Below are 15,404 nucleotides of genomic sequence, written 5' to 3' on the forward strand. Positions count from 1 at the left end.
AGTTATGGCATGGTCTATAGCCAGGAATGAAAGAGGAAAATGAGGGCAAGTCATTCCTCTTTAAAGATCCACTGAGTCAGTCACTCTTCTTGCTAAGGGTCCAATACAGGGATTGCTTCATCATCCTCCAAAGAGCCAAGTAGTGCAGCAAGCATATGTGGTTGGCCAGGAGCGGGCAGGGAACTATGTATTGCCTCTTACACCATCAAAAAAAAAAGTTTTATTTTAAACAGATGTGAGTGAATTAAACTCAATATTTTCAAGTATTTTAGTGCCATGTGATGTCATCTGACAATATTTTATATGATGGATAATGTGTATTTTCCAAACAATAAAGTCATCTTTATGTATATACTTACATTTGTACATGGCAAATAAAAAAAGACAATAAATTGTTGGATTGTTTAACAAAAAGCAAAGAGCCAGAAATTTCCAGTAGCAAACGGAATTATCCCAGTGTCAAATGCCTTCTCTGATTAAGAATCTCTGTATGTGAACCATGCTTTTTCAAATAGTTCTGGGGAGCTGGCTTTTCAGCCCTAATTTTCATGCAAGGGATGGTTACCTCCTTTATTTAACACTGAGTCTTTGGTAGTATACTTAAGGATTAATCTGGTGAACTTTGCTTTTCAAACCTTATTAAGATTTCATTTCTGGAAAAAATGATACAGTTATCACTAACTCTCCATTATTAAGTTATCCAGGAAAGTGCTTTGTTTCTACTTTTGTCTTTAGGGGACAGTAAGAGGATAATGTCCTTGGTGCTAAAAAAGAGTGGTTTCCTCACATACGTGTCTGGTGAGTAACTTCAGCCAATCAAACAAGGAGTAACAAACAGCATGGTCTTCAGTTTAAGATGATATATCTAAGTTATATGAACTTTCTTAGACTGTCTTGGCTAGCAAGTCTGAGAACAGAATTTCTCAAAAATCATTTAAAGCTTTCCAACAGGCAAAAATGAGATGTTTGGGAGCCAATGTTAGTATAAATGTTTTCACTCTCAAGTTTTAGAAATAAAGGAGGAAGGGTAGTCACAAGTCTCTCTACTAACCCTCCCCCCTTTGAAAAAAGTATGCTGTAGTTTATTATTATGGTAGATTTTTCAGGATTGTAGTAGCTTGAGTATATTAAAGAGTCTCTAACCAAAGTCCACCTTCTAACCTCCTTCTCTCTTTTCCTCCCTTTAGTATGTGAGTACAAGCTACCCCTTCATCATAGAAAGAGCTATCGTTAAGCAGTGAAGCCTTCTATGTTTGTGATACCCCTGGAGATCTTTGGGGATGCCAAGTGCCATGCCAATGAAAATTGCTATCCTAAGGTACTTTTCAAGCAATATGTTGCTACAGGAATTATACCTTCTCCACATTTCCTTTTTCTCCTTCCCACATTCTATATACTTGGCATCATTGATGCCCTGAAACCCTTCAATAAAATTAAGAAATTTCATCAAAAGGGCCTAATACAAAAATATTCATTTAATTAGGAAAGTAGAAAAGTTGCAAAGCAAGGAGACAGAGAAGAAAGAACAAGGAAAAGGGAGAAAAATGGAAGAGTCAAAAAAGGGGGGGGCGGAGAAGAGAGGAGAAGAAAAAGGGGAAACGATTAAAATAAGAAGAAAAAAAGCCAATGTATGGGCAGAGAAAAGGGGGGTGGGGGGTGGGGAAAGCTTAAAAAGAGAAAGACAGAGCAGGTTATAGAAAAAGAACCTAAGGAATCAGGGGAGCCAGAAGAGCAGGAGAGGAAGAAAGAGAGGGGTGTGTTTGCGCTCGTCGGGAGGTGGAGTGGTGCGGGGGCTCTTTCAGCACCATGGGGGAGGGTCGCTGTCAGTCAGAGGGGAAGCCCAGCGCTAGCAGATCGGCTGAGGAGGAGGAGGCGGAGGCAGCCAGGGCAGCAGCGGCAGCGGCAGCGGCAGCAGCAGCAGCAAGTCCCTCCAGCTGCGTCCTAGCCCCTGCTTCCCTCTTCTTCCCGGCGCCTGGAGGTGGCTTGTGGCTGCGATCGTCACGTGGCGGTCCCCCTTCTCTTTCGCCGTTGTCTCACTCCCACCTCGCTTTCCCGATTCCAAACTCAGGGCTTGGGAAAAGAGAACGGCGCCCCGGCCGCATTGTGACGTAGGGAGGGAGCCAGCAGCGGCTGCTGCGGCTGCTGCTGCTGCTGCTGCTGCGGTGGCGGTGTCTCGCCTGCCGGTAAGGGCCCTTTCCAGGGGAGCCTGAGCGAGTAGCCACTGGAGCAGCCACCGTCTTCAGCATCATCGTTCCCATTCAGGAGCAGAGTTCTAGGGCACGTCGGGTGAGTTCAAGTTCCTCTGAACCCAGGTCCCAAAGCGGGAGGCAAAGGCCTTTGCTAAGGGCTCTTCCAAGTTTGCATGTGTGAGACCCCCACCATACCAACCACTTCCCTCTGTCTCGTAGAGAGACAGTTTCCCTTTTGTGCCTTGCATCCTTTGCTTGCAGGGGAATAAATGGTAGCTTGGGGCAGTTGGACCCAGTGCCAGAGAGGCCAGCAGCAGCTCTCTCTTGAAAGGGTGTAGAAGATGTATCTATAGTAACAGTGGCCGCTGCCAAAGGGGCTGTTTTAAGCAAGGAGGGAAAATTGCACCAGCACAGGAATTTCAGTCTCTGCCCGCGGATTTCAATTGATTGTTCTCTTTTCATTAGCGTGTTTTGTGTTTACCAGTAGTAACAACACCAGTACTATTACTGGCGACGACGTTGGTTGGGACGGTTAAGGTATCCAATTAAGAGCTCTAACAAAACTAGGAGGGAGGGAAGGAGAAAATGGGGAGGGGGGAAGAGAGAGAGAGAGAGAGAGAGAGAGAGAGAGAGAGAGAGAGAGAGAGAGAGAGAGAGAGAGAGAGAGAGAGAGAGAGAGAGAGAGAGAGAGAGAATCTTTTAAGTCTTGAAACAGCCTGGGTACCACACTGTACCCTTTCCACCCCAATTCAGCCAGACTTTGACATCTTCATAACTCATTCTTCTGGGGGCTTGTTTGTGTTACCTTGCTGACATGTTTTCTGCTTTGCTTACTGTCCTGGTGAATTTCACGTGCAGGTGTTAAGTGGAGTAAAATGGTAGTTTGGCTATTGTCAAATGCCAGGTTTTGTTTGCTTAATTTTTTTTAAGAAAAGAAAAAAGGGGGGAAATACTGAGACATTACTGGCAGCCATACAGTTTCCACAGGAAATACTAGCATTCTTTGCTGAACTCACTTGCAAGAAAGAAAGCCTTTAGGAAAAGAGCAACAACACTGACTACTTTTCAGGGGATCTTTAGTGAGTAGTATATACACATTTGTACACGTCTCCCCACCCCCACCACACACACACACACACACACACACACACACACACACACACACACACAATGTTGTTTGCCATGAGAAAGTTGACCAAAGGTGGAAGCATTATTGTTAGTGTAATTTTCCTCCTGCTTGAAGTAAATCCCTGAACTTTTCTCCCAGCTTATGACTGACAGGTAACTCTCTAAGAAACTGAAAAAATTTTACAGGACTTCTGGTCACACTCCATATGAAGTGGATCCCTGTTCAGGGTGCTATTTTCTAAATGAACTTGGGACTATATCCGGGAATATTAGGATTATATACCTGCAAATTGTATCAATTCTCCAAGTGTCATTTTAAATACACAGAAAGTTTCCCTGTTGAATCTGCAACCAGGTAAAATCTATTTTTCTTATTATGAAGCACACATCTCTTTTGGGACTAAGTAGAAATCTGTATTTCATTTATATACTGGAATTTCAAAAGGCATAAAAAGGCTGAGAAAGTTGTCTGTGTGTATTTTGGAGAAAATATAGTCTGCTCTATCTTTGATTAATTGTAAATGAAATTCAACGGTTATTTTAGTTCTACCAAGTCCCTGCACAGTGTCCAGCTAGCTGGAAAAAGGTTTTATGTTACATTGTAACAACAATTACAGCATTCCCTAGCAAGATTATATTGATTGAGAATTTGCACATACAAGAAAGTATGCATAATGCACTGGAAGGAAAAAGACTGATTGTCCTTAAGTTGTTAGGGACATAAAGCATGTAGAATAAATTCACATTTGTTCCTTGCGATTTTTTTAAAGGAGGGAAAAGAAATCTAAACATGAACTTTAAATGACTTGATGTCATATGTTAAAAAGGGATAGATAACTGCGTAATAGTTTGGGATTGAAGTATTTTGTTACTTTGATGATCACCATTTAAAAATATGCATGAAGAAGTAGAGCAAACAAATTTCTTTCATTATGTAGCATCCTTGCTAATTTCAGGCAGTGTTTCAAATATAATTATACGCTGACAAAACACAAAATATATGGCAAGAAACTTTTTATTTGCTGTTATTTTAAAAGGAGTTGTAGCATGTTTTATTGATGTTTAAAGGGAAGTAACTCACACAAACAGTTAATGTAAACAAATGAACTTTGATATTATCAGAAGGAGCCTGAAGCAGTTTTGCTTGCCAGATTTAAGACATTTCTTTGTCAAGGGAGTCAGGAGAGGAAATCTCACATAGAGCAGGTGCAGCATTATAAAAAACACAAGGGAATTTCTCTTTTAAATGCAAAATCTTATTGAACATCAACAAGAGAATAAATAGCATTAGTAAAATAGAAAGTCTGTGTGTTTGGCAGTCTGTCAATCTGTACTTGTAAAAAAACCATTTATTAGAAAAATACATACTGGGATAAAAATAGGTGGAAATTCAGACAGACACTTCCTTAGAATCTTTATAAAAGGTATACTTGCTGCTTCTTTTTACTGTCTGACTGATTTTCAATTGATAGGAAGTAATTTACAGTGAATAAATAAGTTGATTATCAAGATAACATACACATTACCTGGTAGACAATTAAATTTTGTTTTACTTAATTCATGTTTTTATTTCTTTAATATCAATTTGTTTTCAGCTTTTAAAAGCAATTATTGAAAAAAACTTATTGAAATATTGGAAGAAACAACATTGTGTTGGACTTTTTTCATATTCCTAAGACCTATTTATTTCTACATCTATTTATTGAACTATACTAGGTGGGTGAGGTATACAAAGCAGTGTAATAAGCAGTTCCTGGTCTCAAGGGACTTATAATCTGGTGGAAAAAAAGAATACATACATATGTAAAAAGTTCAAAAAATGTGGACAAAAAGTGCTAAAGGCACTCGAAGGAGAAACAGATTGATCCCTATAAATTGGGGAGATTAGGAACAGTTTCATGGTTGGGGTGGAGCTTCAGCTGAGCCTTGATAAAAATCCCTCCTTTGGAAAGAGAAAAGAGGATATTCCAAGGAGAACAGTGGCACTACTCCAAAATAGAATACACAAATAAATAACTCAATAACACAGGCACACAAGTATAAACATATGATATCTACATGTCTGCTTATATATCTATCTCTATATTTGATTCTCCTCCCACCCTTTATGACAATTTTTCCCCTTGGGAAATTTATTAAGGGACCATTGCTTTTTCATTTTTCCTGTCTGAAACAAATGTTCATGAGACAGATTCATGTCATGTACAGATAAGCAAGACTTACTATGTCTTGATTCAAGTGTTCTGATTCCAAATCTAGCACTCTTCCCACTGCTAGATGACTTTTCCTAGTCATTAGAATTCATCATTTCTATATCTAAGCTACAGAAATGGTTTAGAAAGCTAAATTTCATTCTCTGGCAAAATCTTCTTAGTGACCTATAACTTTCTATGTTATCCTTTTTCTTTAAGATCTCCACCTTTAGTTAGTAGTAATGTATCCTCAAGTTTTCATTTTTTCTCTAAGACTTCATAACTCCTAGGAATTCCTTATAGGTCTTTTTTTTCTGGTGATATTATTCATTCTTATAGAAATCGTTAACAATAGATGTTAAACATTAGATTTGGCAGGTTTGGGAAAGCTTTCTATGATATCTGAACATATAGCTATAGAAAAAAAGCACATATGCAGTCACTTCAGTAGCTGGCTACCTTTACATCCCTCATTCAGGGAGTCACTGACCACCAGGATACACTCTTTCCCCCTTGTAGTCAGTAACTGGTATTTTTCCTACTGGATATTATCTGTTGATTCTTCTTTTTTTTTTTTTTTTTGTAAAGTAGGGAAAACTTTCCTTTTCAGATAACTTCAGATAACAAAAGTACTTTTTCCTGAGAACAGCTTTATTAGACATATCTATATATGTATGTATATACATATGTATGCATATATTTACATATGTATACGCATATCTTCCCTATCTTTCTCTCTACTTCTCTCTCTTTCCCTCTCTCTCTCTCTGTGTCTCTGTGTCTGTCTGTCTGTCTCTTTCTCTCTCTCTCTCTCTCTCTCTCTCTCTCTCTCTCTCTCTCTCTCTCTTTCTCTTTCTCTCCCTCTCTCCCTCTTTCCCTCTCTTCCTCCCTCCCTCCCTCCCTATAGTCAGTAGTTCAGGAGAATTTCATTCCCTATGTTAACTTCTTCCTCTCTTAAACTTTAGACTAGGAATTTTTAACCTTTTGTATGTGTGTCATGGTTCCTTTTGATAGTCTGGTGAAGCCTATGGGTGCCTTCTCAGAATAACGTTTTGGTTTTTTTTAGAATTATTAAAGTGTTTTCTTGAAAAAATTCACAGATCCTAAGTTAAAAGCCTCTAGAGGTGATATCTAAGGTCCATTACATCTCAAAGTCTGTGATCTTATGAAAAGAGATAGTCTCCCCCCTCCCTTGGTTCATTTCTTTTTTTTTTTAATTGTATATATTTATTTATTTTTAGATTTTGACATTTATTTCCACAAAATTTTGAGTTCCAATTTTTCTTCTCATCTCTCCCCTCCCCCACCCCATAATACCTTGCATTCTGATTACCCCTGCCCTCAATGTACTCACCCTTCTATCACACCCCACTCTTCCCTTATCCCCATCTTCTCTGTTTTCTTGTAGGACAAGATAAATTTCTATACCTCATTACCTGTGTTTCTTATTTTCCAGTTATATGCCATAATAATTTTCAACATTCACTTCTAATACTTTGAATTCCAACTTCTCTCCCTCCCTCCCTACACATCCCCACTGAGAAGGAAAGCAATTCAATACAGGCCATATATGTGTCATTTTGCAAATGATTTTATAATAATAATGTTGTGTAATAGTAACTATGTTACCCTCTATCCTACCCTGTCCCCTCCCTTTTTTTTATTCTCTCATTTGACCTTGTCCCTTCCCAAAAGTGTTTACTTCTAGTTACTTCCTTCTCTCAATTGCCCTGCCTTCTATCATTCCCCTCACCCCACTTGTCCTCTCCTCCCCAACTTTCCTGTAGTGTAAGATAGATTTTCATACCAAATTTAGTGAGCATGTTATTTCCTCCTTAGGCCATATGTGAAGAGGGTAAGTTTCACTTTTCCCCTCTCATCTTTTCCCTTTTCTCCTCTACTGAACAAGATTTTTCTTGTCTCTTTTATGAGTTATAGCCTGCCCCATTCCATTTCTTCCTTTCTCCTCCCAGTATTTTCCTCCCTCACCCCTTAATTTTAATTTTTTGTGGATATCATCTCTTCTGATTCAACACAGCCTGTACTCTCTGTCTATGTGTGTGTGTGTGTGTGTGTATGTGTGTGTGTGTATAATCCCTCCACCTATCCAATACTGAGAAAAGTCTCAAGAGTTACAAATATTATCTTTCCATTCAGCTTTAGAAAATCTTTCATGATTTCTCTTTCTTGTTTACCTTTTCATGCTTCTCTTGATTCTTGTGTTTGAAAGTCAGATTTTCTATTCAGTTCTGGTCTTTTCATCATGAATGTTTGAAAGTCCTCTATATCATTGAATGACCATTTATTCCCTTGAAATATTATAGATGCTGGATAGGTGATTCTTGGTTGTAATTCCAGTTCCTTTAACTTCTGGAATATCCTATTCCAAGCCCTTCAGTCCCTTAATGTAGAAACTGCCAGATCCTGTGTTATCCTGATTGTATTTCCACAATACTCAAATTGTTTCTTTCTAGCTGCTTGCAATATTTTCTCCTTGATCTGGGAACTCTGGAATTTGGCTACAGTGTTCCTAGGAGTTTCTCTTTTTGGATCTCTTTTAGGCGGTGATCTGTGGATTCTTTGGATGCTTATTTTGCCCTCTGGTTCTAGAATCTCAGGGCAGTTTTCCTTGATAATTTCATGAAAGATGATGTCTAGGCTCTTTTTTTGATCATGGCTTTCAGGTAGTTCCATAATTTTTAAATTGTTTCTCCTGGATCTATTTTCCAGGTCAATTGTTTTTCCATTGAGATGTTTCACATTATCTTCTATTTTTTCAAACTTTTGATTTTGTTTTCTAATTTCTTTATCTCATAGTCATTCATTTCCCTGAACTCAATTCTCTCTTTCAATGTACTATTTTGTTCAGTGAGCTTTTGAACCTTCTCCTCCATTTGGCTAATTCTGCTTTTTAAAGCCTTCTTCTCCTCATTGTCTTTTTGGACCTCTTTTTCCAATTGAGTTAGCCTCTTTTTAAAGGTATTATTTTCCTCATCAATTTTTTTGATTCTCCTTTAGCAGGCTGCTGACATGCTTTTCAAGTTTTTCTATGACCTGAGCCCATTTCATATTCATTTTCGAGGTACTAGAGGCAGAGGCTTTGACTTCCTCTGACAGTATGTCTTGTTCTTTCTCATCTGAAAGGATAGAAGGAGACACTTGTTCACCAAGAAACCTTCTATGGTCTTATTTTTTCTCCTTTTGGGCATTTTCCCAGCTAGTTACTTGACTTCTGAATCCTTTGTCAAGAGGAGGGCCCTAGTGCTCCTCCTCTCCCCAGTACTGTGCTCAAGGATGAGATTGAGATCAGCTGCTCAACTCCTCCAGGGGCTTTGGGTGGAGGTGGGGGCCCCCACTGAGGGCTGAGGTTCAGATCAGCTGCTCAATTCTGCCAGAGGCTTTAAGCTGAGTTGCCTGGACAATGGACCCAGGCTGCTTCCATGTAGCTGCTCTCCACCAGCTGCTGCTGCCTTTGCCTGAGGCCAATGCTGGGGGAACCCTATTGCCCTCTCTCCCAGCTGGAAAAGCCCTCCCACACTGACCTTTGGGGCTTTCTTTGTCATTTGTGGGTTGAGGGATCTGGGACTCTCCATGTTGAGAATTCTGCCCCAGAGGTCTTTTCAGGTCCTGTTTCTCCCAGTGCCATGTGGCCAAGGCTGGGCTCTGCTCCACTCAGTGTCCTGTGACATAGACCTTTCTGGTCGGCCTTCCAGGTTTCCTTTGGCTGGATACCTCTTTCACTCTGTTGTTCTGCGGTTTCTGCTGCTCTAGAATTTGTGGAGAGTCATTTTTTACAGGTGTTTTGTGGGCTGTGGGGGAAGCACTAGAGTGTATGTGTCTTTCTATTCCACTATCTTGGCTCTGCCTCCAGAATAATGTTTTAAATAAAAATGCATAAGATTACAAAGGAAACCAATTCTATTGAGATGAAATGCAATTATTTTCATAGTCACATTCATGAATGGCTCATAAATCCCTACTTTGGACTATGACTTGGATTCCCTTCCACATGCTCATAATTATTTTCTTCTTTGATTTCCATTTAGAGCATTTCTTCAGTCATCTCAAGATATTTAATGCCAGTTGAATCTAGTTTGCTGACTTGAACAATGAAGGGAGGACCCCCTATGAAAGTTATTGTCAAAAGCCTGGTGCCTTGAACTACCTAGGAATTTTTAGGATGTTAGAAATAGAAATGGAAGAGCTGCATAAAACCAAAGATTTCATGTTCAGCAGTTATGAGAAGCAGAGGATCTGGAATTGTGCTATGTTTGCCTTCCTTCCTGGGAAAAGTAACAATGATGTATGTGAGAGATTTAAAAACAAATTCTAGGTTTTTAAAGTAATGCTGATTCTAGGTTTTGTTCACTCTAGTCTCAGATTTCTATTATTGAAAGCCAAAGTTTTGGACCAGCAGACTCTGAGGCAAAACTGAGGTGTCCCTTTGAAAACTTTTGAGCTGCTGGTAAGTGTGTGTATACACACACACACACACACACACACACACACGTGCGCGCGCACGCGCACACACACACACACATATATATAATATGCATATGTATATATATATATATATATATATATATATACATACACACACATACATATATGTGTGTATGTAAACTGCAGAGAACAAACTCCCTTAATAAAAGAATTTGTTCTATAAAACTTGGACTCAGTCAAAAGGCTGTACCCAAGATCTAGAAGGCTGCATGTGACTTGAGGCTGTAGGTTCTTCACCCCTGTTCTAGAGAAGGCCATATAAGGACTGGCCTTTTTTTAAACCAAAAGAATTGACGAGATTTTGGGGAAGGAAAGGTACCTATGAAGAGTTCAGGGTAAACTGGGTCCATCTCTGGAAGAGTTTAGGTCTGAATTACATAGGTTGTTGGCATACTGAGTGGAATAGAAATGGAAGGTTATGAATAACACTGATCTTTCTGGCTTTGTTCTTTGGTTTACAGACAACTCATAGAAAAGACAATTTTGACTTTGTTAGTTTCAAAGGTTAGAGGTGGGGAGAGCCTTTGCTCATCATTTTTGTAAGGAGGTCTGTCAAAGGGAAAGAAATTTCTCTGATCTAACCAAGGGGCAAAATTATCTAATTCCATAAATTGATCTAAGTTGTCTTAAAATTCACACTCATAAAATTCATACTCCTTTTCCACTGATTCCAAATGATGAGATTTTTCTGTGTGACTGACATTTTTTACTACTTTTCACTTTTTACAAGCTTCCTAAAGAGAGAATAAATCAATATGAAGAACTAACAATCAGTTTTTTGGATTCCCTGTATATAAAATGGGGATGAGTTGCATTTTTTGAATGTTAAGTGATAGCCTATTGGGTGGGCTGAATGAGTTTATACAATTTCCCCAACAGGAATAACAAGACCATTGCCAATGAAGCTGTACCAGGCAGAGTGAAATTGAAGCCAACTTTCCATACCCACAGGGTCCATACTTTCAGACCCCATTTCCCACTCATTGTCCTGAAAGCCAGACTACCAGATAGTGCTTATATATGGTCACTCTAGCACTACACTTGCCAGAGATCAGAGGGGCTCTCTTTCTCTCACGTCATTCCACATTCCTTAGCTATCTAGGACATATACAACAGACAACCACCACTAGAATTCTGGGACCCAAATGTGTACCTCATTCCTGAGGGTAGTTTAGACACTTTGGAGACATTGACTCAGCTAGTATCCAGCAACAAAGATGACCACAGTTTGGTGAAGGGCTTATTCTACTCGAGTTCTCTGGCTTCTTTGCAGCTTCTTAACTTTCCAAATTTAAATAAAAACAGGAAAATAAAACAAAAACTCTTTATGCTTTTCTAACAGTCATCTTTTCCCTGGGATTCTCTGTGGGCTTCAAATGTTATGAGATTGAATTATTATATTTAGAAATAAGGTGAAAGGGAGAAGGACTAGCATCATTTCTCCCACTTTGCAGAGAGGAAAGGTGAGCTACAGTCAGGGTGGACACAGATAGCAACTTATTCTTTTACATCCCCCAAATTTGCTTTTTGCTCTAGACTGTAGACCTTCATATTGTAAGCTGTGTTGGAATCTTTATGATACAGATTGACTCGGCTATGATTGAGGCAGTGTGATACAATAGAAAGAATGTTGGATTTTGAAACTGAAGAATGAGGGGTTGAATTTAACTTCTATGGCTCTCAATTTCTCTAAATTTAACAACAAGGGTTTAGAACAATTGACCTCAGAAGTCCCTTCCAGCTCTGAAACCATGATCCTTAGGAATCTGTAAGGTGTATACCGATTAATGTTAGAAACATAAGGGCAGCTAGGTGGTGCAGGGAATAGGACCCCAGCCCTGGAGTCAGGAGGACCTGAGTTCAGATATGACCTCAGACACTTGACACTTACTAGCTGTGTAACGATGGACAAGTCATTTAACTCCAACTGCCTTGTCTTCCTCCTACATTCCCCGCCAAAAGCCCATCACAGCTTATCTACCTCAGTCTATTATTTCATGAACCATCTTCTGCCTCATATTATCTTTTACCAACATCCTATTCTGTATTAACTATTTCTCTAGTGCTTTTTTTCTCTTGTAACTTTATACCCTGGAGAGATTGTTTATTACTTTGGGGTGAATTGATGGTCTATTGTCTATAAGTTCTATTCATTAGCCCCCTTTTCACTGTTTCTGTTTCAGAAGTAAAAGTAGTTCAGTCTTCCTTCCTTCCTTCACCTGGTGAAGCAGGTGGCTCAAGTTCCTCATAATTATAGGGTTCTGGGCTCCTAGTTTCTAAAGTGTAGGAGGACAAAGTTGGGTGAGACTTGATGGAAAGAACATGAGCAGTAGTAAAATTTTTCATGTGCTTACTCTGTAAGACTTGGGTACATCTCCTGGCATTGAGCATTAAAATACAAGGTGGGGTCATGGACAGTCAAGCAGCAGTACAGTTGTACTGTAATAGTCTTTATTTAATAAGCCATTAAAACCAGAAATAAACACAAAAAACAAACAAGCCTCCAATTTTTTTTGCAATATAAGTAAGTTTAACCAAAATACTGAAAATACTTAAGAAATGAAATATTATTAGTGAGGAGCTGTTAGTTAGAATTATGATGGAATAATTTTCTCCATATTTCCAGTGGTGGTAGTCATTAGTAACCACTGTGGTAATTGGTATATATATGTGTGTATGTCCACATACATTTTGTATGTATACATACTATATGCATATGTGTATGTATGTAAGTATGTATGGTTTTTTAATTTTGTGAACTCTTGTAACCACGGAGGGTGTTTGGTTGTGTGATGTACCCCCCTTGTAAGTTTTCCAGTAAAGAAAACCACTTTCACCCAAAATCCTTCAAAAGACTTCTACTCTTATGAAACAATTAAATATAATTAAAGTAGGCATCTATGTTTTAGCTGTAGAATTATGTAAAAACAATGCGGCTTCAGAAAACTGTGCTTAATTCACACCCTTCTACAAAAGAAGATCATTGTATTGTGAATTAGAATTGGGATCTAACTTTGGTTTTATCATTGGATCATAGTTTACCTTAGATAAACCTTTGGTTAATTTGATTTAAAAAAAGAATGAAGATAATCAAATTACCAGTATCAAAAATTAAAAGGGTGGATTTGCAACAAATGAAGAGGAAATTAAAGCAATAATTAGGAGCTACTTTGCCCAACTGTATACCAACAGATCTGACAATCTGAGTGAAATGGATGAATATTTACCAAATATAAATTGCCAAGACTCACAGAAGAGCAAATAAATATTTAATTTTAATTTTAGAAAAAATAAATTGAACAAGTCATCAATAAACTCCCAAGAAAAAATTATCAGGACCAGATGGATTTACAAGTGAATTTTATCAAACATTTAAAGAACAATTAATTACAAATATTATATAAATTATTTGGAAAAATAGGCAAAGAAAGGATTCTACCAAATTCTTTTTTATGACACAAATATGATGCTATATCTGAACCAGGAAGAGCTAAAACAGAGAAAGAAAATTATAGTCCAATTTCCAGAATGAATATTAATGCAAAAATTTTAAATAAAATATTAGCAAAGAGATTGCAGCAATTTATCATGAAGATAATACACTAGGACCAGGTGGGATTTATACCAGGAATGCAGGGCTAGTTTAATATTAGGAAAATTATTAGATTAATTGACTATATCAATAACAAAACCAAGAGAAATTATATGATTATCTCAATGGAAGCAGAAAAATTTTTTGATAAAATACAGCGCCCATTCCTATTAAAAACACTAGAGAGCATAGGAATAAATGTCATTTTCCTTAAAATGATAAGTAGTATCTATCTAAAACCATCAGTCAACATTATATGTAATGGGGATAAGTAAGAATTATTCCCAACAAGATCAGGGGTGAAACAAAGACACCCATTATCATCACTATTGATTTAATATTATACTAAAATGTTAGCTTTAGCAGTAACAGAAGAAAAATAAATCAAAGGAATTAAAATAGGGAATGAGAAAATAAAACTATCATTCTTTGCAGATGATATGATGGCATACTTAGAGAACCCTAGAGCATCACCTAAAAAATTACTTGAAATAATTAACAACTTTAGCAAAGTTGCAGGATATAAAATAGACCCACACAAATCATCGGCGTTTCTAGATATTACCATCAAGAATCAGCAAGAAGAGATAGAGAAATTCCATTAAAAATCATTTTAGACAGTATAAAATATTTGGGAGGTGACTTACCAAGATGAATTCAGGAACAATGTAAACACAATTGGAAAACCCTTTTCAAATAAATAAAGTCAGATTTAAACAACCAGAAGAATATCAGTTGCTCATAGGCAGACCAAGCTTATATAATAAAAATGACAATTCCACTTAATAAATTACATATTCAGTGCCATACCAATCAAACTACCAAAAATTATTTTACAGAACTAGAAAAATAATGATAAAATTCATCTGGAAGAACAAAAGGTCTAGAATGCCAAGGGAATTAATAAAAAATGCAAAAGAAGGTGGCCTTGCCATGCCAGATCTAGAACTATATTATAAAGCAGCAATCATCAAAACTTTTTGGTACTGGCTAAGAAATAGAGTGATGGATCAGTGTAATAGATTAAGTACACAAGATACAGTACTCAGTGATTATAGTAATGTATTGTTTGATGAACCCAAAGATCCCAGCTTCTGGGATAAGATTTCACTATCTGACAAAAATTGGAGGAAATTGGAAAACATTATGTCAGAAGCTAGGCATAGACCAGCATCTCACACGTATACCAAGATAAGGTAAAAATGGATGATTTTTGATGGATGGTATGTCTATGATTTAGACATAGAGGGTGAGATTATAAGCAAGTTAGAAGAGCGAGAAATCATTTTCCTGTCAGATCTATGGATAAGGGAATATAACCTATGACCAACAAAAGATAGAGAGCATTATGAAAGGCAAAATGGATAATTTTGATTGTATTAAATCAAAGTGGTTTTGCATAAACAAAACCAATGCAACCAAGATTAGAAGGAAAGTAGAAAGATGAGAAACAATTTTTACAGCAAGTGTTTCTGATAAATGCATCATTTCTCAAATATAGTGAATTGACTCAAATTTATAATACAAGACATTCCCCAATTGACAAATGGTCAAAGGATTTGAACAGGTAGTTTTCAGAGGAAGAAATTAAAGTTATCTATAGTCATATAAAAAAATGCTCTAAATCACTATTGATTAAAGAAATGCAGATTAAAATAACTCTTGAGGTACCACCTCATTTCTGTCAGATTGGCTAATATGACAGAAAAGGAAAATAATAAATGATGGAAAAGATGTGGGAAAATTGGGACAGTAATGCATTGTTAGTGGGGTTGTGAACTGATCCAACCATTCTGGAGA

General features: G+C 37.6%; 1 protein-coding gene across 5 annotated transcripts in view; it reads left to right on the top strand.

The window, feature by feature from the left end:
- The first annotated feature begins 1,723 nt into the window (after window positions 1-1,723).
- SNCAIP (synuclein alpha interacting protein) overlaps window positions 1,724-15,404 on the top strand; it is a 229,901-nt gene continuing 216,220 nt past the window's right edge. For 2 of the 5 annotated variants that reach the window (XM_072597164.1, XM_072597162.1), the window contains exon 1: window positions 1,724-2,286. The gene's annotated coding sequence lies outside the window, so the exon portion shown is untranslated. The remainder of the gene's footprint in view (window positions 2,287-15,404) is intronic. The other 3 variants (XM_072597161.1, XM_072597160.1, XM_072597163.1) reach the window with 3 other exon arrangements.

The sequence above is a fragment of the Notamacropus eugenii genome, chromosome 3, assembly GCF_028372415.1.
Source record: "Notamacropus eugenii isolate mMacEug1 chromosome 3, mMacEug1.pri_v2, whole genome shotgun sequence".
NCBI lineage: Eukaryota > Metazoa > Chordata > Mammalia > Diprotodontia > Macropodidae > Notamacropus > Notamacropus eugenii.